Source organism: Lontra canadensis, unplaced genomic scaffold (genome assembly GCF_010015895.1).
Source record: "Lontra canadensis isolate GAN:19392208 unplaced genomic scaffold, GSC_riverotter_1.0 scaffold179, whole genome shotgun sequence".
Taxonomy (NCBI): domain Eukaryota; kingdom Metazoa; phylum Chordata; class Mammalia; order Carnivora; family Mustelidae; genus Lontra; species Lontra canadensis.
Window position 1 is genome coordinate 5055 of NW_022631173.1, and position 23959 is coordinate 29013.

Genomic DNA, 23959 nt, shown 5'->3' on the forward strand with positions numbered 1-23959 from the left:
GGTTTGAACTATGTTAGTTTTTACTGTCAAGTTAGGAATTTGAAAGGTATGTAGTAATTTTACAGCCAAAAAATTTAGTGAACTTTTATGGCCAAAAAATTTAGTGAACTTTTCTATGGTTTTCAAGATGTAATTCAGGTGTATTCCAGGAGTAGTTTTTTCACCCTAGATGGGTCATTTTAACAAAAAAATTCTCTGGAGTAAGAGTTAAGTTACCTAGATAACACTTAACTAGAGACATCATCCAAGTCACCTTACTGCTCAGGCTCCCAACTCCTCATCTATGAAGTCATTAGGTTGAGGTGCTCCCTATGATCTTTTCTAGGTCTTACCATCTCTGACAACCCACATTGCTATTTTTTGCTAAAATAATCCTGGAATGAAGTGCATATTCGTTTCAAGGGTGTACTTCTTCAATGAAGAAATTAATGACTCTCAACTGTGTTCTTATCTATTGTATCTAATCATGAACTAAAGAATTTGTATTTTCTAATGTTCATATTTATGCTTATTTATGGTATATATAGGAGAAACAAGTTACTTGGTTTTAATAGTGCTGCATTATTCTGTTTAGGAAATTGTTAAAAGTTTCAAAAAACTACAATATTGAAAAGTTTTAAGAACTTTAGGGGAAAAGTAATGTACAACAACAGTCATTTTTTGTTTGTCTTTTATTTTTCTTTTTCAGACCGTCTTAAAATCGCTACATTTGCCAAAAAACAACAGTCTTTATGTCCTTACACCAGATTTGCCACCACCTTCATCATCTAGTCATACTGGGTAAGGTCTTTACTTTTCCTGAGAATCTGAAATTAAGCTTGATTATTAAGTTGCTTTAAGCTGTATATAAATACCAAAATGAAATCAAATCAAACTCTTGTTGAAGCTTTAACTGACCAACAACTATTAACTACATAAACTTTCAAACTATTTGGTTTAGATAGTTTGATTTTAGTGGTGGAATTTTTTTCCAAAGAAAATCTTTGGCAAAACTCCATTATAGGAAAAATAGTCAAAAATGATAGTGTTCTTTTTGATGGGGAAGGACTAGTGTTGGAAGGAAGAGATTGAGAAAATGGAATTCTAGCTTCTCCCATGGCTAAAGAAGGCAAACCTTTGAGGAAAATTCATCAGGCACTGCAGAATACAGCTTGAAAAGCACTGATACAGCATTTTTATTAAGACTTTATCTCTTTTTGGAATAAAGTATCTTGTTCTTTTTTCATTATTCACAGTGAAACTCGGGACATTTATAGAATGGTAAATGATTTTGATATTAAATTATATATGATATTATTGCTAAGTGAAACAAACTGATCTAAAGTACATGATGTTAATGATAGAGTAATAATATTTGTGAGTACAGTATCATTCCAGAGCTATGTTTAAGTTGTTTATAGATTTTTTCTGTTTTTATACACATTTACTTCTTTTTTAATACTACTTGGTGATTTTGTTTAGTAGGGAGACCTGTGTGCCTAAACTTGGGATATTCTCAAACTTTTCCTACTGTATTAAATATCTCTATTATTATATAGTAGTGTTGGGTCCCCCAATAATGGGTCCATGGTCAAAGGAGCAAGACTGATACAAAGCGAAGGTCAAGCAAAGCTTTATTTTGCGCTAAGCATCAAGAATCAAACTGACCATCAAACAGACCAGTGGGGCTGCCCCTTACAGAGAGGGCGACCCCTCCCTGCCTCACAGACTAACTTTTATAGAGCAAAGGCCATGTGGTTGGGCCTGGCCACACACAGGTGGCCAGTGAGATTATAACACACAGAGAAAGCTGCACAGTCATGCTAGGTCACACATAAGTGACCAATTGAATTACAATTTACCCTATAGTAGACATTTGAACTAGCCTATCACCTTGGTCAGAATTGGAGCCCAAAAGGCGGGGTCCACACTCCTTAGTAGCTAGGGAGACAGTATGCACGCTCTACTGATTGGATGTCTCCACCTGACCGGACTCATCCCTGCGTTTGGGCGTTACCTCCACCTGACCTGACCCACTCTTGTATTTGGGCTTTGTTAACTGGGACTGGTTTCCCCATCTTGCTTTGAAGTAAGTTCCCCTGAGGGGTGGGGTGGGGGCAGGGGCAGTTTAAGTTTTACTGCATAAACAACAAAATGGCTGTTCAACCAAGGTGGGGCTGCTCTGGCTAAATAGGCCCTTACAGTAGGAGGAGAAAATTACTGTTTTTCTCTACTATGCTGCTCACAGAGCAGTTTTGGCTACCAAATGTATGGGGTTCTTTCCCCACACACTGGGCAATTCTTCAATAGAAGCTTGATGTTCTACAATTTAAATAAATTCTGATACCAGCTACCTGGAGATAGCATCTAATCCCATAAGTTCAGGGCTCAGTTCCATAAGACTCTTCCCACAATGGACACTATTTCAAGTCGAGGTTGTCTACTGTGCTTCTGAACAACCGGTTATACAGTGGAGGTTCTCATAGCCCCCTTCTTGGATTTGATAATTTGCTAAAATGGCTCACAGAATTCGGAAAAGTGCTCTAGTTACTATTACCAAATTATTACAAAACACATTTTAAAGAAATAAATGAACAGCCAGGTGAACAGGTATATATAGGACAAGATATGGAAGTGTCTTGAGCACAGGAGCTTAAAGTTTGGAGTGCTACCCTCACAGCATGGATGCATTCTTGTTCACCAACTTGGAAGCTCTTTAAAACACTTCCAGAAAAAATAAAAATAAAACACTTCAGCTAGAGTTTTTTTTATAGAGGCTTTATTGCATAGGCAGGATTGACTAAATTATTGGCTATTAATAATTAACTGAACATCCAGCCCCTCCGCCCTCCCTACAAATGTGGAGGCAGGGAGAATGCAGGTAGCTGAAAGTTCCAGCCCTTTAATCACTTGCTTGCTTTCCCTTGCAACCAGTCCTCATCCTGAGGGTTTTTCTCATAGTCATTAACTCATGAGCAAACTCTTGTGTGGCTGAAAGGGGCTTGTTATGAATAACAAAAGACCCCCTTCTCCTTCCATCTGTAATACTCTTATCATTTAGAAAGTTCCAAGGGTTCTAGGGAACTCTTGTGGAGGTTGGGGGAGAAGACCAAATGTATATTTCTTATAGATTATGCCATTACAGGTAGATAGTAGCAAAAAAATTAAATTTGGCTTGTACCAAAGTAGAAATCACTGAACTTAAAAAAAGTTAAATCTAATGTAATTGTATTTGATAGTCTGTTAATAGTTCATTTTGGGTTAAGAATTTAATCACTGTTAAGGTTAGGTTAAGAATCAGTCACTGTTCATTTTCCATATTAAGATCACATATTAATGGGAGATTGAATTTGTACATCATTGCAAACAGCCAAACAGTACTTGTAGTCCTTGTGTTTATAGCAATGTTGATATCAACACTACATGAGATTAAGTTAAACAAGGAGTTATTTGTATGGTTCTGTATTTAGTCAGGACATTATTTTTGTAGTTTAGTTAACAGAGTGTAATCACTGTCACCCAATCTGTAGTCCACATAATTATGAGCAGATAGGAGACATTATTGATTATAATCCATTGCTTTTTAGTCTTATGATTAAATTGATTTATTAAAATGTCTTCTTGGGCTAATGGAATTGTTCTTCATTGCCATGTGGCTGACCTTCCTTTGATTGTCAAATTGCTCAGTTCCTAGGCAAGCAGGGCCCTATAGTGCTTATGAAATGCAGTGTTTTATTGGCAAATGAGTATTTAATACAACACTTAAGTGGTCTTTATGAATCTCTTCCAAAGTTTCTATTTTAATTCCATTTAACCTATGATGTTATGTTAGTTTCAGGTGTACAATATAGTAATTCAATAATTCCATGCATCACCTGGAGCTAATCACAATAGTGCGCTCCTTAAGCCCCATCACCTATTTAAGCCGTCCCCCTACCCACCTCCTTTCTGATAACCATTAGTTTGTTCTCTACAGGTAAGAGTCTGTTTCTTGGTTTTTGACTCTTTCTCTCTTTTTCTCCTTCGCTCATTTGTTTTGTTTCTTAAATTCCACATAGCAGTGAAGTCATATGGCATATGTTTTTCTCTGACTGATTTAGTTTGCTTAGCATTATACTCTTTAGCCTCATCACATTGTTGCAAATAGTGATTTCATTTTGTTTTATGGCTGAATAATATTCCATTGTATATATATACTGCATCTTCTTTATTCATCATCAGTGGACGCTTTGGCTGTTTCCATATCTTGGCCATTGTAAATAATGCTGCTATAAATATATGGGTGCATATATCCTTTTGAATTTGTGTTTTTGTATTCTTTGGGTAAATACCCGGTAGTGCAATTGCTGGATTGTAGAGTAATTCTATTTTTAATGTTTTGAGGAATGTCCATACTGTTTTCAGAGTGGCTGTACCAGTTTGCATTCCCACCAACAGTGCAGGAGGGTTCTTTGTTCTCCACATCCCTGTTAACACTTGTCTCTCGTGTTTTTTGATTTTAGGCATTCTGACAAGTGTGACGTGATAGTATATGGTGATTAGATTTGCTCTTCCCTGATGTTGAGCATCTTTTCATGTGTTTGCTGGCCATCTGTATATCTTCTTTGGAGAAATGTCTGGTGTTTGGGTGTTGAGTTGTACAAATTCTTTATATTTAGGATACTAAGCCTTCATTGGATAATGTCATTTGCAAATATTTCCTCCCATTCTGAAAGTTTGCCTTTTGGTTTTATTGATTGTTTCCTTCACTCTGCAGAAACTTTTCATATTGATGCAATCCCAATAGTTTATTTTAATTTTTGATTCTCTTGCCTCAGGACACATACCTAGAAAAAAGTTGCAACGGCTAATGTCAGAGAAGTTATTGCCTGTATTATCTTCTAGGATCTTTATGGTTTCGGGTCTCACATTTAGGTATTTCATCCATTTTGAATTTATTTTTCTGTATGATGTAGAAAAGTGGTTCAGTTTCTTTTGCATGTTGCCATCCAGTTTTCCCATCAATATTTTTGAAGAGACTGTCTTTCCCATTGGATATTCTTTCCTGCTTTGCCATAGATTAATTGACCATGTAGGTGTTATTTATTTCTGGGTTTTCTGTTCTGTTCCATTGATCTGTGTCTTTTTTTTCCCAGTAACATACTCTTTTGATTACTACAGCATTGTAAAATAATTTGAATTCTGGAATTGTGATGTCCCTAGATTTGTTTTTCCTTTTCAAGGTTGCTATGGCTGTTTAGGCCCTTTGTGGTTCCATATAAATTTTAGAATTGTTTGTTCCAATTCTGTGAAAAATGCTTGTGGTATTCTGATAGGGATTACATTAAATGTGTAGATTGCTTTGGTTAGTATAGACATTTTATTTATTTATTTTTTAAGATTTTATTTATTTATTTATTTGACACAGAGAGAAGAAGAGACCAGCGAGAGAGGGAATACAAGCAGGGGGAATTGGAGAGGGACAAGCAGATTCCCTGCTGAGCAGGGAGCCTGATGTGGGGCTGTATTTATTTTTGTTGTCTGATTGCTGTGGCTAAGACTTTGAGCACTATGTTGAATAGAAGTGGTGAGAGTGGGCATCCTTGTCTTTTTTCTGACTTTAGGGGAAAGGCTCTCAGTTTTTCCCCATTGAGGATGATGTTAGCTGTGGTTTTGTTCTATATGGCCTTTTGTATGTTCTCTCTAAACCTACTTTTTGAGGTTTTTTTTTTTTTTAAGATTTTATTTATCCACTTGACAGGCAGAGATCACAAGTAGGAAGAGAGGCAGGCAGAGAGAAAAAAGAGGAAGCAGGCTCCCTGCGGAGCAGAGAGCCTAATGTGAGGCTCGATCCCTGGACCCTGGGATCATGACCTGAGCCGAAGGCAGAGGCCTTAACCCCTTGAGCCACACAGGTGCCCCTGAGGGTTTTTATCATGAATGAATGTTGTACTTTGTCCAGTGCTTTTTCTGCATTCATTGAAATGATCATATGGTTCTTATCCTTGAAATGATCATATGGTTCTTATGATATGGTGTATCATGTTGATTAATTTGCAAATTTTGAACCATCCTTGCAGCCCAAGAATGAATCCTACTTGATTGTGGTAAATGACATTTGTAATGTATTGTTGGATTTGGTCTGCTAGTATCCTTTTGAGGATTTTTGTATCTATGTTCATCAAAGATATTGGCCAGTAGTTCTCTCTCTCTCTCTCTCTTTCTCTTTTTTGGTGTGGTATTTTTATCTGGTTTTGTTATCAGGGTAATGCTGGTGGCCTTATATAATGAGTTTAGAAATTTTCCTTCCATTTCTGTTTTTTTGGAGTAGTTTGAGAATAGGTTATTAGCACTTCTTCAAATGTTTGGTAGAATTTGCCTTTGAAGCTGTCTGTTCCTAGACTTTTGTTTGTTGTGAGTTTTTTGATTACTGTTTCAATTTCATTACTGGTAATCAGTCTGCTCAAATTTTCTATTTCTTTTGTTTAAGTTTTGGTAGGTTATTTGTTTTTAGGAATTTATCCATTTCTTCTGGGTTATCCAATTTGTGAGCATATAGTTTTCATAATATTCTCTTATAATCGTTTATATTTCTGTAGTCTTCATTATTTCTCCTCTTTCACTTGTGATTTAATTTATTTGGGTCCTTTTTTTCCTTGATGAGTCTGGCTAGAGGCCTATCAGTTTTACTGATTTTTTCCAAAGAACCAGCTCCTGGTTTCATCGATCTTTTCTGTTCTTTTTTAAGTTTCTATATCATTTATTTGTCCTAATCTTTATTATTTCCTTCATTTTGCTGTCATTAGGTTTTGTTTTTTGCTCTTTTTCTAGGTCCTTTAGGTCTAAGGTTGAGTCATTTATTGGAGATTTTTCTTGCTTCCTGAGGTAGGTCCGTATTGCTGTGAACTTCCTCTTAGAACCATTTTTGCTGTATCCCAAAGATTTTGAACCATTGTGTTTTCATTTTCATTTGTTGCCATGTACTTTTTTTTTATTTCTTCTTACTTCTTTGTTGACCCATTCATTGTTTAGTAGCATGTTATTTAACCCCTCCATGTATTTGTGGTCTTTCCATATTTTTTCTTGTGGTTGATTTCTAGTTTCATAGTCTTGTGGTCAGAAAAGATGCACGGTATGACTTCTTTTTAAATTTGATGTAGCCTGTTTTGTTTTGCCTAATATGTGATTTATGCTGGAGAGTGTTCCATGTACACTTGAAAAGAATGTGTAGTCTGCTGTTTTAGGATGAAATGGTCTGAATATATCTGTTAAATCCCTCTGGTCCAGTGTGTCATTCAAAGCCATTGTTTCCTTCTGTCCATTGATGTAAGTGGGGTGTTAAAGTCTCCTACTATTATTGTATTTTTATTGATTAATTCCTTTATGTTTGTTATTGTTTGATGCATTGGGTGCTCCCATATTGGGTACATAAATATTTGTATTTGTTATATCTTCTTGTTTGATTGTCCCCTTTATTATTATATAGTGTCCTCCTTTATCTATTGTTACAGTCTTTGTTTTAAAGGCTACATTGTTTGATATAAGTATTGCTATTGTGGCTTTCTTTTGACATCGACTTTCATGATAAATGTTTTTCCATCCCCTCACCTTCAGTGTTTGTTTGGGCATCTTTAGGTCTAAAATGAGTCTCTTCCAGGCATCCTATAAATGGGTCACTTTTTTTTAATCCATTCCATCACCCTTTATCTTTTTTTTTTTTTAAGATTTTATTTATTTATGTGACAGAGAGAGAGAGATCACAAGTAGGCAGAGAGGCAGTCAGAGAGAGGGGGAAAAGCAGGCTCCCTGTTGAGCAGAGAGCCTGATGCGGGGCTCCATCCCAGGACCCTGAGATCATGACCTGAGCCGAAGGCAGAGGCTTAACCCACTGAGCCACCCAGGCGCCCCACCCTTTATCTTTTGATTGGAGCATTTACTCCATTTATATGTTGTCATTTTGTTACTTGTTTTGTGGGTGTTTCTGAAGATTTTCTCTGATCCTTTCTTGTCTTTCTTTCATGGTTTTCTTTAGTGATATATTTTGATTTCTTTCTCTTTATTATTTGCATATATATATTAGTACTTTTTGATTTGTGGTTACCATAAGCTTTATATACAACATCTTCTTCATACAGCAATCTATATTAAGTTGATCATCATTTAAGTTTGAACCCATTTTTTTACTCCTTCCCACATTTGAGGTATATGGTGTTATATATTACATTCTATTATATTATGAGTTCCATTGACTGGCTTTTTACAGAAATATTAATTTTTACTACTCTTCTGTTTCCTGCTGTTATACTTTCACTTTAGGTCTCTCCTTTCCACTCAAAGAGCCCCTTCTAATATTTCTTGCAGGCTGGCTTAGTGGTCTTGAACTCCTTTCATTTTAGTTTGTGTGGGAAACTCTTTATATCTCCCATTTGATGAGTATAGTATTCTTGGCTGCAGATTTTTTCCATTCAGCACTTTCAAATATATTATGCCACTCTCTTCTGGTTTAGAAAGTTTCAGCTGAAAAATCCCCTGTTGGCCTTATGGGTTTCCCATGTACGTTATTGTCTTCTTTTTCTTGCTGCTTTTAAAAACTTTCTTCATTACAGTATTTTGCCATCCTTTAATTATGTGTTGGTGTGAATCTGCTTTTATTGACTTTAATGGGAGTTTTCTGTGCCTCTCCTGTTTCTTTCCCCAGATAAGGGATGTTTTCAGGTCTTTTTAAAAAATTTATTTATTTATTTATTTATTTGAGAGAAAGATAGCAAGAGAGAGATTATGAGCAGGGGCAGAGGGAGAAAGAAAGGGAGTAGCAGGCCCCCCACTGAACAGGGAGCCCGACATAGAGCTCAATCCCTGGACCCTGGGATTATGACTTGAAGGCAGACGTGTAACTGACTGAGCCACCCAAGCACCTCTGTTTTCAGCTATCATTTCTTCAAATAATTTCTCTGCCCCCTTTTCTCTCTTCTTCTTCTGGGATTCCTGTATATGAATGTTATTACCTTTGATTTAGTCACTGAGTTCTCCAAGTCTTTTCTTGTTTTGTGTAATTCTTTTTTCTCTCTTTTGTTTGGTTTGATTGCTTTTTACTACTTTTGTCTTCTAGGTCATTAATTTGTTCCTCTGCTTCTCCCAGAAGCTGTTCATTGCTATTCATTCCATGAAGTAGGTTTCTCATTTTGTTTATTGATCACTTTATCTCTGTTATGTTATTACTTATCTCTGTGTTAAAGATCTCATTCATGTCCTCTGTCTTTTCTGAAGTCCAGAGTGAATCCTTATGATCACTACCTTATATTCTCTACCAGGCATGTTACTTTTATCTGTTTCACCTAGATCTCTGGCTCTGGCCTTGTCCTGTTCTTTAATTTGGGATAAATATTTCTGTCGTCTCATTTTGTCTAAGTCTCTGTGCCTGTTCTTGTGTGTTAGGAGTCATCAGTATCTGCTCTTCTTGAGGGTAATGGCTTTATTAAGAAGCCCTCTAATGCCATGCAGTATTGTCTCTCCTGTTCTCCAGGGCCTGGCACTTGCAGAAGTGTCTCCATTGTGTGCTGGCTGTGCTCTGTTGTTTTGTCCTGCCTGCTTTATCTTCAGGTCAGTTGTCTGTAGAGGCTCTCTTTGCCTGTTGTGGGCAGTGTTTGATCCTTGGCCTGAATGTAGCACTTCTAAATGAGGTGTGCTCTGGTATATTTGTGAAATGAGACCTGTCACCACCACCATGGAACTGAGGCTCCACAAAACTCCCATGTTTGGAGACACGGTGTGAGCACAGGTTTGGGCTGTCTTCTGGAGCTGGAGACTGCCACAGTGGACTGATGCAAGCATGATTGGGAAGGGTGATTATTCTGGAGCATGGGGGTGGTGTGTGGCTTGGTGTAATCAAGTTAGGTAGCAGGTGTCCATGCTGTCCTTGTTCCTACAGGTGGCCCTGTGGTCATGCTGAGGGGCAGGTAGTGAAATGGTGCTGGCCAGTTCCTTTGTTCTGGAGTCGCCTTTCCATGAATGCTCCTTCTCTGGGATGTTCTCCAAAATGAGCAAACAGCCTACCCACTGTGTCCCCCAGGAGCTCTTCAGATCACTGTTTCTACTCTTTGCCCTTGGGTTGTTTGCCTGCCGTCTTTCCAAGAGTAGCTTAATGCCCTCTGGGTTCTATTCCAGCCAAGTCTGCGGACCCTTAAAACTCCAGGCTTTAGGTCCACTTGTTGCAAGAAATCATGAAATTCGGCTATTCTTGCTTTCCCAGCCATCTGCTATGGGGATTGATTTTCCTCTTTTGCTCTCCTGTGTGCTAGTCACCCTCTTCCAGGGCCCAGGCTTCCTCCTCACTGTGGTGGCCATAGTCTGTTTTTCTCCCAAACTGTATCTCCACACTTCCTACCTTCTTTCATGTAACCTCTTCTCTACCTTTAGTTGTAGAGTTTGTACTCCCAGTCTTCAGATGAATTTCTGGGGTTAGAATGATTTGATAATTATCTAATTGTATTCCTGGGAAAAGGCAAGCCTAAGGTCCTTCTACTCTGCCATGATCTTCCAACCTGGCTTAATGGATTTTTGCCAAGTTATAATGATGCTGTTTCCTTTGTTGGAACAGTAGGACAAATAAAATTCAAAGCTAAACAGAAGTCATAAAAGCACAGAGTATCTGGGGAGTAGGAGGAGGGACATGTAGAAGCTCCTATTAATGAAAAAATCATGTTAATGCACATTTTATTAAAATCTAACTAAAATCCAAGTTGTTTTTATTTTAGTGTGTTAATCTAATATATCTTTCCATAAAACTAGAGAGTATTTTCCCTTTTTTTTTGGTGATGTATATTTGATTTGATTTCATGGGATATAATTGAAAAAATCCATGCAGAACCTTAAATTAATTACTATAATTATTTTGAACTTGTGATATGTTTTTAAATTGTTTACTGACAAACCATTTTATTCTCAAGGTTTGGTGAGAACTGTAGATCTAGAGAACACTACAGTTTAAACCATGTCCTATAAGATTTTTTTTTTTCATCTTACTGCCACTAGGGGGTGCCTGGTAATTGAATCTGTTTTTATATTTACAATTTCTGAAAAAAGAAAACACTAGAAAGAAATTTATGATATGTATGTCTATAATTATGCTTAGAATTATTTTATTTTTTACTTTTAGAATTATTTTAACATAAATTATATTTTTCAGAAAACAGAATATCAAGCTAAGAATATAAGAGCAATCTCTTATTCATAACCTATGTAATAGTTGAAAATTATCTAAAAACACTTCTTAATCAGATTTCACTAATTAATAGAAAAGCAAAACAGTATCCCGATGGCAACACTTCAGACTATACTATAAGTCAAAGTAAAATTAGCAAAGAGAAAAAAAACCTGTTAATTATACACATTTCATATTATAAGATTTAGTCCACCAAGGATTTAATTATTACATACTGGATAAAAATAAGCTCCGTCCTCAAGTAGCTTATAAAGTATTAGGCTTTTTCTTAATTTGTCTCTTTACAGGAATTTTGCTTGGATACCACTCACTCTTAATGTTCTGTCTGCCACTCAGGTTGATTCATTCAGTAAGCGCCTCTTTTCATCTGCTCTAAAGGTTGGCGTTCCTAAGAGTTCTGTTCTCAGCAGTCTCTGCTACTGTAATTTCTCCCTGTAACTACTCTGATATCTACTTAGTCCTTCATTTTCCAAATATGTATAGATGACACATAGTCTGTTTAATCAACCCATATGTCCTAGTTGCCAGTGGAGCTTTTCACTGGTGTGTATCCACATGTAATTCAAAGTCATATGTCTAGAAGTGAGAAAAGAAAAATAACCTGCATACTTCTAGAAAGAAAAAAAATGGGAAAACTTAGTCAATACATCAGTAAGCAGTAATATGATAAAGGAGCACAGGAAAACAGAGTAGAGAGCAGAAAATATGACAGCAAAAAAAAAATCATGTATATTTAAATCTCAGTAAAGTATTAAACTCCTTTTAAAAGCTCTCAAATAGGGTTTTAAAAATAGTCCACTGTATGTTGTTCACCAGAGAATCACCTATTTTTTTAAAAGATCTTTCATTTATTTATTTGAGAGAGAGACAGTGAGAGAGAGTATGAGAGGGGAGAAGGTCAGAGGGAGAAGCAGACTGGGAGCCCAATGCGGGACTTGATCCTGGGACTCTGGGATCACGACCTGAGCCAAAGGCAGTTGCTTAACCAATTGAGCCACCCAGGCACCCCAGAGAATCATCTTTTGGAGAAATGGCATAGAAAAGGGAAAATAAAGGGACAGAAAATTATATTCTAGCTAAATATTAGTTAAAAGAATATATAGCAATATTAGTATCACATAAAGTTGAATTTAAGGCAAATAGTAATGAGGGCCATTTACCAAGAAGATAGGTCAGTCGTGAACTTACGTGTACAAATCAGCAAAATTGGTAGAATTACAGGAAGAAATAGAGCAGCCACAATCAAATACAAACATATTTCAGAAACTAATAAATTAAGCAACATATTTTTGCAGACTATAGAAGATTTGAATAGCCAAGTCAAATACAAATGGAATACATATGAAAATTGGCCATTACTAGAACACAACACCAGTATCAAAGAATCACTATCATACTGACCTCATTCTCTGACCATTATGCAATTAAATTAGAGGTGAAGTAATAATAAAAGATATCTCTGAGATTCTCCATATATTTAGATTACTTCAAATGATTTATTTCAAAATTATGGGTCAAAATGAAATAATAATAAAAATAAATAATATAATAATATAAATAATATAAATAATAAATAATAATAATAAATAAATAAATAAATAAAATTGAAATTAAAATTAAAAAAATAATAAAAAACACTAGATATTAAGAAGTGAACACAATGAGAGTTCTAGATACTAAAACTTAGAATACAGGAAAAAGTGGTACCTAGAGGCAAATGTGTAATCTTAAGTCCACTAATTAGAAGACAAGAAAGATAGAAAACAATTGAATTGTTCAATTTAAGAAAATAGAGAAATAACAACAGAGTAAGTCAGAAGAAAATAGAAGGAAAGAAAGATTAAGTAGCAGAAATTACTGATAGAAGGTAATCTACAGCAAATTAACTTTTTGCTTAGAAAGCCAAGCCAGGAAAAAATAAGAGTAAGTACAAATAAAAATTCAGGTATGAAAAAGGGGATTTAGTCATAGATTCAGAAGAGATTTCTTAATTAATAAAGTAGCTATTAAATTAATACTAAACATAAAAGAAATTAATAAATTGTTTTAAACAAAAATAAATACATATAAATAATAATAAAAATATGTATCTTTATATAAGAAAATCCTGAAATTTAAAGAAATGGAGAGTTTTATATAAAATTAAAAGTACTAAAATTAGTACAAGAAGGAAACAGATAACCTGAAAAAAAATGGTAAGCATTAAAGAAACTGAATTAACAGTCAAAAATTTGATATGCCACTCCTTCCCACTCTCTCTACCCCAGAGGATTTCCATGATGAAATCTTACCAAATTTTCATGAGAGTATCCCAATCTTAAATTCTTCCCAGAGGTCTTGCTACTTATCTTATGTTATAATGCTCATTAGAATCTTGATACCAAAACCAAAAAAAGATAATGTAAGAAAAAATTACCTCAACTTGTAACCAGAGATAGTAAAAATGAGTGGGTAAACTTTTCTTTGCCCACTCTCAGCTTTACCATTTAATCATCTCTTTTTCCTCTGTCCCTAATCCATACCTTCAAATGGCATCTCTCTCCAAATTCAAATGGTATTATAAGATTTAAAGGAAACAATAGCCCTCTTTTGAAAAATATAACTTGATTATATTTCTTCCCTGCTCAAACCCCTCTACTAGCTTTTCATCACAATTAGGATAAAAATCCAAGTTCCTTGCTATGACCCATGAAGAATTTACATAATCTTGTTCCTGACCTTCTCCCTCATTTCATCTTTTATCACTCTCCTTCTGGCTCATAGCTTGCCAGCCACACTGGCCTACTTGCTCTTCTTTATTTTTTTTTTTAATTTAATTTAATTTATTTATTTGTCAGAGAGAGAGAGAGAGAGAGAGAGAGCGAGCGCACAAGCAGGGGGAGCGGCAGGCAGAGCAGGCAGAGGGAGAAGTAGGCTCCCGCTGAGCAAGGAGCCCCACACTGGACTCAGGCCCAGGACCCTGGGATCGTGACCTGAGCCGAAGGCAGTGGCTTAACTGACTGACCCAGCCAGGTGTCCCACCTCTTCTTTAAACATTCTAAATGTGCTTCCACTTCAGGGCATTTGCCTATTCCCCTGCCTGGAATGATCTTCCATCAATAATCAATTTAGTTTATTTCTTTACTTTAGTCAGTCCTCTGCTCAAATGTCACATCCTCAGAGAGGACTTTTATGAGGGTGTTTTTGAGCTCTGGTCATGAAGTCAAACATATGGTCTGCTTATGTGGCCTCTGAGTTGTGAAGTTTCCGTTAACTATGGCTTTGAATTAATTGCTATTGTACAAGCAGGGGTAAAACCAGGGTGCTAATTGGGAATCTTGTGATAGTTGAGTAAACCACTGGTGTTAATATATATGGCTTTTTTTTTTTTTTTTTTTTTGGCCCTTGGAAAACCATTGGTAGGAAAGCAGATAACAGTAGTCTTGAATTAAGCAAGAGGAGGGTGTTATATTTTCCACTGGGTGCTGTGGGGAGTAATTGAGGAGTAATGAGTCAAGGTATTTGAGTTGTAGCCCCAGCTCTGCCACAGAATCATTGTATGACTGTAGATAGACAGGTCACTCTTCTGCTCTTGGCCTCAGATACTACCAGAAAATAAAGAGAGTCTTCTAGATTCTTAGGCATCTGTGGTGCCACTCATTTTTCCTTTTCTCTAGGGTTCTAGTCAGTGGATTATACATATAAAAATTAGTATTTAAATTAAAAAACAAAACTGCTTTAATAGCCAGATGAGCACACAATAGAACATGTGGTTGGTTGGTTGGCTTATTTATTTATTTATTTATTTTTATCGTACATCATTAGTTTTTTATGTAGTGTTCAATGATTCGTTAGTTGCGTATAATAACCAGTGCCCATCACATTACATGCCCTCCTTTAATGCCCATCACCCAGTTACTATATCCCCTCACCCACCTCCCCTTCTCTAACCCTCAGTTTGTTTCCCAGAGTCAAAAGTCTATCATGGTTTGCCTCCCTCTCTGATTTCTTCCCGTTCAGTTTTCCCCCTCTTCTTCTATGATCCTCTGCACTATTTATGTTCCACATATGAGTGAAACTGTATATGATAATTGTCTTTCTCTAATTGACTTATTTCACTTAATATAATACCTTCCAGTTCCATCCATGTCAATCTAATGGTAGGTAAATGGTAGGTATTCATTTTCTGATGGCTGAATAATATTCTATTGTATGTACAAACCACATCTTCTTTGTCCATTCATCTGTTGAAGGACATGTTGGCTCCTTCCACAGTTTGGCTATTGTGGACATTGCTGCTGTGAACCACTTTGGGGTACAGGTGCCCCTTCTTTCCACTACATCTGTATATTTGGGGTAAATACCCAGTACTGTAGATGCTGGGTTATAGGGTAACATCTTGAGAAACCTCCATACCATTTTCCAGAGTGGCTGTACCAACTTGCATTCTCACCAACAGTGTAAGAGGGTTCCCCTTTCTCTGCATCCTTGCCAACATTTGTTATTCCCTGTCTTGTTCATTTTAGCCATTCTAACTGGTATAAGGTGGTATCTCATTGTGATTTCGATTTGTATTACCCTGATGATAAGTGATGTGGGGCATTTTTTTCATGTGTCTGTTGGCCATTTGTATGTCTTTGGAGAAGTGTCTGTTCATGTCTTCTGCACATTTCTTGACTGGATTTTTTGTTTTTTGGGTATTGAGTTTGAGAAGTTCTTTATAGATCTTGGATACCTGCCCTTTATCTGTACTGTCATTTGCAGATACCTTCTCCCATTCCGTAGATTGCCTTTTAGTTGACTATTTCCTTTGCCATGCACAAGGCTTTTATCCTAATAAAGTCCCAATAGATCACTTTTGCTTTTGTTCCCCTTGCCTTTATGATGTGTCTTGCAAGAAGTTGCTGTGGCTAAAGTCAAAGAAGTTACTGCCTGTGTTTTCCTCTAGGATTTTGATGGATTCCTATCTCACATTTAGGTCTTTGATCCATTTTGAGTATGGTTTAAGAAAATGGTGAAGTTTCATTCTTCTGCATGTGGCTCTCCCAATTTTCCCAGCACCATTTATTTGAGAGACTTTTTCCCATTAGATAATCTTTCCTGCTTTGTTGAAGATTAGTTGACCATAGAGTTGAGGATCCATTTCTGAGGTCTCTATTCTGTTCCATTGATCTGTGTGTTCGTTTTTGTTTGTTTGTTTTTAAAGATTTTATTTATTTATTTGACAGAGATGCAGCAAGAGAGGGAACACGGCAGGGGGAGTGGGAGAAGGAGAAGCAGGCTTCCTGCCGAGCAGAGAGCCTGATACGGGACTCAGTCCCAGGACTCTGGGATCATGATCTGAGCTGAAGGCAGACGCTTAACGACTGAACCACCCAGGCACCCCATGTGTCTGTTTTTATGCCAGTATCATGTGTCTGGCGGTTTGCAGCTTCGTAATATATCTTGAAGTTAGGTATTGTGATGCCCCCAGCTTTGCTTTTCTTCTTCAATCTCCTGGCAACTTTAGGTCTTTTCTGGTTCCATACAAATTTTAGGATTGTTTGTTCCTGCTGTGTGAAAAATGCTGATGGTATCTTGATAGAGATTGCATTGAATATGTAGATTGCTCTGGACAGTATAGACATTTTCACAATGCTTATTCTTCTAATCCATGAGCGTGGAATGTTTTTCCCTCTCTTTGTGTCTTCCTCAATTTCTTTCTTAAGTGTTCTGTAGTTTCTAGAGTACAGATCCTTTACATCTTTGGTTAGGTTTAGCCCTAGGTATCTTATGGTTTTTGGTGCAGTTGTAAATGGGATTAATTCCTTGATTTCTCTTTCTTTAGTCACATTGTTAGTGTATAGAAATGCAATTGATTTCTGTACATTGATTTTGCATCCTGAATGTTGCTGAATTGCTGTATGAGTACTAGCAATTTGAGGGTGGAGTCTTTTGGGTTTTCCACATAAAGTATCATGTCACCTGTGAAGAGTGAGAGTTTGACTTCTTCTTTGCCAATTTGAATACTTTTTATTTCTTTTTGTTGTTTGACTGTTGAGGCTGGGACTTCTAGTGCTATGTTGAACAATAATGGTGAGAATGGGCATCCCTGTCCTGTTCCTGACCTTAAGGGAAAAGCTCTCAGTTTTTTCCCATTGAGTTCACTGTGGGCTTTTCACTAGAAGGCTTTTGTGATATTGTGGTATGTTCTCTCTATCCCTGCACTTTGAAGAGTTTAAATCAAGAAAGGATACTGTATTTTGTCAGATTTTTTTTTCTTTTTTTGGGGGGGGATCAAGAGAGGATCATATATGGTTCTTGTGTTTTCTTTATTAATGTGATCTATCATGTTGATTGGTTTGTGAATGTTGAATCACCCTTCTATCCCAAGAATAAATCTCACCTGGTCATGGTGAGTAATCCTTTTAATATACTGTTGGAACCTATTGATCTGGCATCCATGTTCATCAGGGATATTGGTACATAGTTCTCCTTTTAATGATGTCTTTATCTGGTTTTGGGATTAAGGTAATGCTGGCCTTATAGAATGAGTTTGGAAGTTTTCTTTCCCTTTCTATTTTTTGAAACCGCTTTGTGGTAGAATAGGTATTATTGCTTCTTTAAATGTTTGATAGAATTCCCCCTGGAAGCCATCCAGCCTTGGACTCTTATTTTTTGGGAGTTTTTTGATTACTGCTTCAATTTTCTTATTGGTTATGGGTCTGTTCAGATTTCCTATTTCTTCCTGTTTCACTTTCAGTAGTTTATAAGTTTCCAGGAATGCATCCATTTCTTCCAGATTGCCCAATTTGTTGGCGTATAGATGCTTGGAATATGTTTTTATAATCGTATTTCGTTAGTGTTCATTATGATCTCTCCCCCTTCATTCATGATTTTATTAATTTGGGTCCTTTCTCTTTGTTAAGTCTGGCTAAAAGTTTATTGATCTTATTAATTCTTTCAAAGAACCAGCTTCTAGTTTTACTGATGTGTTCTACTATTCTACTCGTTTCTATTGCATTGAAATGAAATTCCCCTGCTTGGTTTAGGCTTTATTTGCTGTTCTTTCTCCAGATCCTTTAGATGTAAAGTTAGCTCGTGTATTTGGGATTTTTTCTAATATTTTGAGAGAGGCTTGTACTGCAGTGTACTTCCTCTTAGGACCGCCTTTGCTGTATCCCAGAGGTGTTGAACTAATGTATTTTCATTCTCATTAGTTTTCATGAGTTTTTTAAATTCTTTAATTTCCTGGGTGACACATTCATTCTTTAGCAGGATGCTCTTTAACCTCCAAGTGTTTGAGTTCCTTCCAAATTTCCTCTTGTGATTGAGTTCAAGTTTCAAAGCACTGTGGTCTGAAAATATGCAGGGAATAATCTCAGTCTTTTGGTATTGGTTGAGACCTGATTTGTGACCCAGTATTTGATCTATTCTGGAAAAAGTTCCATGTGCACTTCAGAAGAATGAGTATTCTGTTGTTTTAGGATAGAATGTTCAGATAAAACTGTGAAGTCCATCTGGTCCAATGTGTTATTCAGAGCCCTTGTTTTTTGTTGATCTTCTGCTTAGATGATCCGTTCATTTCAGTGAGTGGGTGTTGAAGTCCCCTACTCTTAATGTATTATTATCAATGTGTTTCTTTACTTTGGTTATTAACTGGTCTATGTAATTGGCTGCTCCCATGTTGGGGACATAAATTTTTACAGTTGTTAAATCTTCTTACTGGATAGACCCTTTAAATATGATATAGTGTCCTTCTACATCTCTTCCTATAGTCTTGGCTTAAAATCTAGTGTATCTATCTAATATGAGGATTGCTACTCCAGCTTTCTTTTGAGGTCCATTAGCATGGTAAATGGTTCTCCACTCCTTCAGTTTCAGTGTGGAGGTGTCTTTAGGTCTAAAATGAATCCCCTGTAGACAGTATATGGATAGGCCTTGCTTTTTTATCTGCTCTGATGCCCTGTGTCTTTTGATTGTAGCGTTTAGCCCATTTACATTCAGAGTAACTATTGAAAGATATGGATTTAATGCCATTGTATTGCCTGTAAAGTCCCTGTTTCTGTAGATTGTCTCTGCTTCTTTCTGGTCTGTGTTACTCTTGGGGTCTGTCTCTGCTCACAGGATCCCCTGTAATATTTCTTGCAGGGCTGCCTTGGTAGTCCCATATTCTTTCAGTTTCTGTCTGTCCTGGAAGCTCTTACCTCTCCTTCCATTCCAAATGACAACCTTGCTGGATAAAAAATTCTTAGCGGCATGTTCTTCTCATTTAGTACCCCAAATATATCATGCCATTCCTTTCTGACCTGCCAGGTTTCTGTGGATAGGTGTGTTAGTCTGATGTTCCTCCTCCTGTACCTAAGGAATCTCTAGTCTCGAGCTGCTCTTAGGATAGCCTCTTTTACCATAAAATTTCCTGGATTCATTACTATATGTCAGGTGTTGATCTGTTTTTATTAGTTTTAGGAGGGGTCCTCTCTGCCTCTCAGAAATGAATGCTTGTTTCCTTCCCCCAATTAGGGAATGATTTGCTGAAATATATCTTCTTTCCCCCTCTCTCTCTCTCTCCTCCCCTTTAGGCACACCAATAATTCTGACATTTGTTTGTTTCAAAGCATCATTAAGTTCTTGAAGCCTTTCTTCATAGCCTCTGAGTTGTCTTTCTGTCTTTTCCTCTACTTCCTTCCCATCAGCCTTTCTTCTAGATCACTTACTCTCTCTTTTGCCTCATTCACCCTAACTGTTAAAGCATCCAATGTAGACTACATCTCAGTTATAGCATTTTTAAGTTTGGCCTGATTAGCTCTGATTTCTGCACTTAAAGATTCTCTACTGTCTTTTATGCTTTTTCAAACCCAGCTGTTAACTTAGTTATTGCTATCCTGAATTCCATCTCTGACATCTTACTTATATCCATATCAATTAGTTCTGTGGCAGAGAATATTAACTCTGGTTATTTCTTTTGTGGTGAATTCCTCCCTCTAGTCATTTTGCCCAGAGAAGAATGGGTGAGTGAGTGAGCAGAGTCCAAAATATCAATCCCTACCCAGGGAATGTATACCCTAGACAAATCTGAGGCAGTTGGAAACCAAAACAGAAAAGCAAACAAAAATCAAAACAGAACAAACAAGAAAAAAGAGGGGGAAAAAGGTAGGTTGTAGGGGAGAGACTAAAATCTCACAGAGTGGACAAAGCAGGGTGATCCACTTTTTCCTGAGTAAAATTTGGTCTGTGTGTTAGAAGACCCTCCCCAAATTGCAAAGATAGCAAAACTTATCTATATACAAAAATAAAATTGGATAGAGTGAAAAAAGGCCTAAAATGAAGCACATATCTGTTAAATGTAGATTTAAAAAATAAGTAACTTAAAAACATAAGTTGGTAAAGTAAGAAACTAGTTGAAAGAGGAAAAAGTTAAAATAAAGAAATGGAAAATTTTAGAGTGAAAGAAACTGAATTGTGAGAAAAAAACCCTCAAGTTCAATATATTATTTCCCCTGATGATGGATTTTTACAGTCTTGTGGGATCAGTAACCTAGTTTGCACCTATTCTTCCAGATTGTCTTCTTGGGGGAGGGGCCTGCTGTGCTGCTTCTCAGGTGTCTTTGCCTGGGTGGAGTTGCACTGCCCCTTGCCAGGGGGCTGGGCTCAGTGTAAGCTGGTTTTCTGTGTGGCTTTTGTTCCCTGGAGGTTTTCTGCTCTTCTTTATAGAGGATCAGAATAAAAATGGCTGTGCTTGAATCTCTGGCCCAGAGCCAAAAGATCGAGGTCCCCCCTCTTCAGTAAGGAGCAGTCTTCACCTTTGCATGTGCCAAATTCTACAGACTCTTGTGGTGCATGCCCACTATAATCCTCCCAAGGAGAGTCTGAGGGACTCGTGCATGTCACTGCCCTTTGTATGACTTGGGACTGAGTGTGGTTGTGGGCTTGTGCACCGTACCTTACTCTGCTGCTCCCAGGCCATGGCTGAGGGTGACCCTGCTGTCCTTTCCGGGGCCACTGCCACCCTGAGAGCTGTGACCCAGTTGTGGGTGCAGCTGTTTCGTCCCTCCCAGGAGATGGTAAACAGCCCACATATTTCAGTCATTTTCATGTGTTTAGGCAGAGAGCAGTCACCCAACTGGCTTGCCATTTTGGGCAACACGAGCTGAGAGTCCCCTCCTGGTCTTGCTGACTGTACCCAGTTTCCTCTCTCCATTGCTTGGGCACTCTACTGGTTCAAGCACCCTCCTTTGTTCTGTGTCTCCTGGAATCCTGAGACCACAGTGACCCACCTAGAATTCTACCCTTTGCATCCGCTGAGCACCTATCACAAAGTGAACATGTGGTTTATACTTGAATGCTAAGTGGAGTCTTTTACCTTTCACTCTAGATCTAAATCTTAGGAACTATGTACTTAGGTAGCCTGTAGAAAGAGTTAAGACTGGGTCTTTAGAGCCTGATATCCTGGTGCAATAGGCCTGTCTCACCAACTCACTTACAGTAGGATTAATAGCTTAGAGAGCTCATAGCAAACTTTGTTTGGGTCTATCTACCACAGAGGGTAAGAAGTAGGAGGGAATTCAGTGCACTAGGGCATAAGTAAAAGAGAAGCTGCTGGGTTTTAGTCCCTGCCTTCTGTGAAACCTAATCTAGCACAGGGTCAGCTTGTGAATAATTGTAATAGTGTCTTCTCTTCCTTTGGGACAAACAAGTCTAGAATAGGGAAAAATGCTATAAGTGTTCTCATTTAAACTTCCCTTTGTCAGAAGAAGTGGCATGGGCAGAAATAGGATACCCTTATGAGCAGAGGGAGAAATTTGAAGAAAAGCAGATGAAACATTCTTCTCAGGATCCTTGAGGTCTCTAACTCCATATTTGATATGTGTCTCACTATACCCATTAAACGTGGTATGATAAGGGAAAGACTGAAGTATTCCTCCTCTGTCTGTAGCTTCTTGTAACCATCCAGCAGTTCTGGTCATAAGTATCTACCTGTGCTCCTAGCCTTAGGTCTAGCTAAGAGGTGTATTGATATTCATATAAACATAGGATACCTTTTTCTTTTTCTCATTCCAGTCTGTCCCACCCTATACTGAGACCATTCCAGACACTCGTCTGCCCCCATTATCCCAAATAGGAAAGATAATTTGTGGAACTTAGTTATTTGGAGGACTTTCCGAGAATGCCTTCAACTAACTCTCATTCTACTTCTGTTTCCCCAAACCCTTCACATTCTCTGTACAGATGTTACTCCTTATAATGTTTTTCACTCTTTTGTGTATATCTTGCTCTTTTCATTTTTGGTATATTCTCTTAGTGCAAGAAGAGTCATACCTATAAGAGCTCTGACTTAGAATGAGAGGAAAGCTCAAGGATATCCTCTTTGGAGGGCGTTAAAGAAGCCATCTAATCCAGTCCCATTTTATGATTGGGAGAACTGAGGTACAGAAAGAAGTTAAATAGTCTATTAGGCCTTGGCTTCTTCACCCAGAATGATCAGGTTGATAATTTTGCTTCCTAGGGCTCTGGAAAGAGACAAGGTGATTAAATAAGAACACATAATAAATAATAATAATAATACAGATTATTATTAATACACATTATTATGTGTATTGTTAATACACATAATAAATAATAAATAATAACAAATAAGAGCGCTGGGCAGGTCACAGAGCTAGTTAATGCGTGAGCCAGGACTTGGCTATCATAGAACTCTTAACTAACTCCAAACCACTCATAGTGCCTCTGAGCACTGCTCTAAAGGTCAGGGTGAATATGGTCCTAAACATAGTCTCATTTCAGCCTAGTTCATGTGTAAAGTATATGTTCAATAAATCCTTTAAGTGGGTAAGACAAAGTGATATAGCCCCTTTAGGAAGAAATAAACAGCTTTCAATGGGGGAGTTTTTTTGGCTAAGTATTTTTATTTTCAGACTAGGGGAAAAAAGCCACAATGGACTTCACTTTTAAATAATTTGCTGAAATGTCATTTGAAATGGTGTTTATGAAGTGTCTTCTCATGGTGGCTTTTTATTGATCAATATTCATGAGATTTTAGCAGTGTGGTAGGAAGAAAGACCTTAAATGGCCTATATATGACAGTTTTCTGAAAATTTCATATATGCAAGTCATTGTTCTTAAAGGATCAATTAATTTTTTCTTCCAAAATGCTTTACAAAATAACTTTTTTGTTGTTGTTTTTACAAAGGATAGTTACCTATGGGAATATTTTACCAGTGTTTTTAATAATTTTAATTGATATTAATTTGACATATCATTCTTAGAGTAACTCATTTCTCAAGAATAAATGAATATAAGCAATGTTTCCAGTACATTATTGTAATTGCTCTTCAACTTAAATTTAATTCAAATGACTAGTATTATTAGAGTTTGTAAAAGTAAAATTATGAAGTATTGGTTTGGTAAATGTTTCTTAATAAGGGGTTACTGAAAAGTGGCTCATTTTAAGAAGAAGACATTTCCCTGAAGTTATGCATCCTGGATGAAAGAAGAAACTTGTCCCCAATTAAAGCATTGATGGAGTTCATGACACATCTAATTGGATTGATGTACCAGACCCATTTATATAGTTTACTGCCTATTGATAGGTCGGTGACCACTGAGATTAGCTCGTTAACATCCCACTTTGAAAAAGAATTGCAGGTATTCTCTATAGTTGATTTAATGAACAGTCAGAAACTTGGTCACTAATTCATGAAACAAAAATCAATGTATCTGTAAATGAATGTATTTTTTTGTTGTTTTCTTCCATTTTGTCTACATGTATAAAATTATGTTTTGACACTTTTGTTATAAACTACTTGATGGATCACAATA

At 37.0% G+C, this 23959-nt stretch overlaps 1 protein-coding gene across 1 annotated transcript in view; it reads left to right on the forward strand.

The window, feature by feature from the left end:
- The first annotated feature begins 691 nt into the window (after positions 1-691).
- FAF1 (Fas associated factor 1) overlaps positions 692-23959 on the forward strand; it is a 278132-nt gene continuing 254864 nt past the window's right edge. Inside the window, exon 1 of the mRNA XM_032846635.1 lies at positions 692-780. The gene's annotated coding sequence lies outside the window, so the exon portion shown is untranslated. The remainder of the gene's footprint in view (positions 781-23959) is intronic.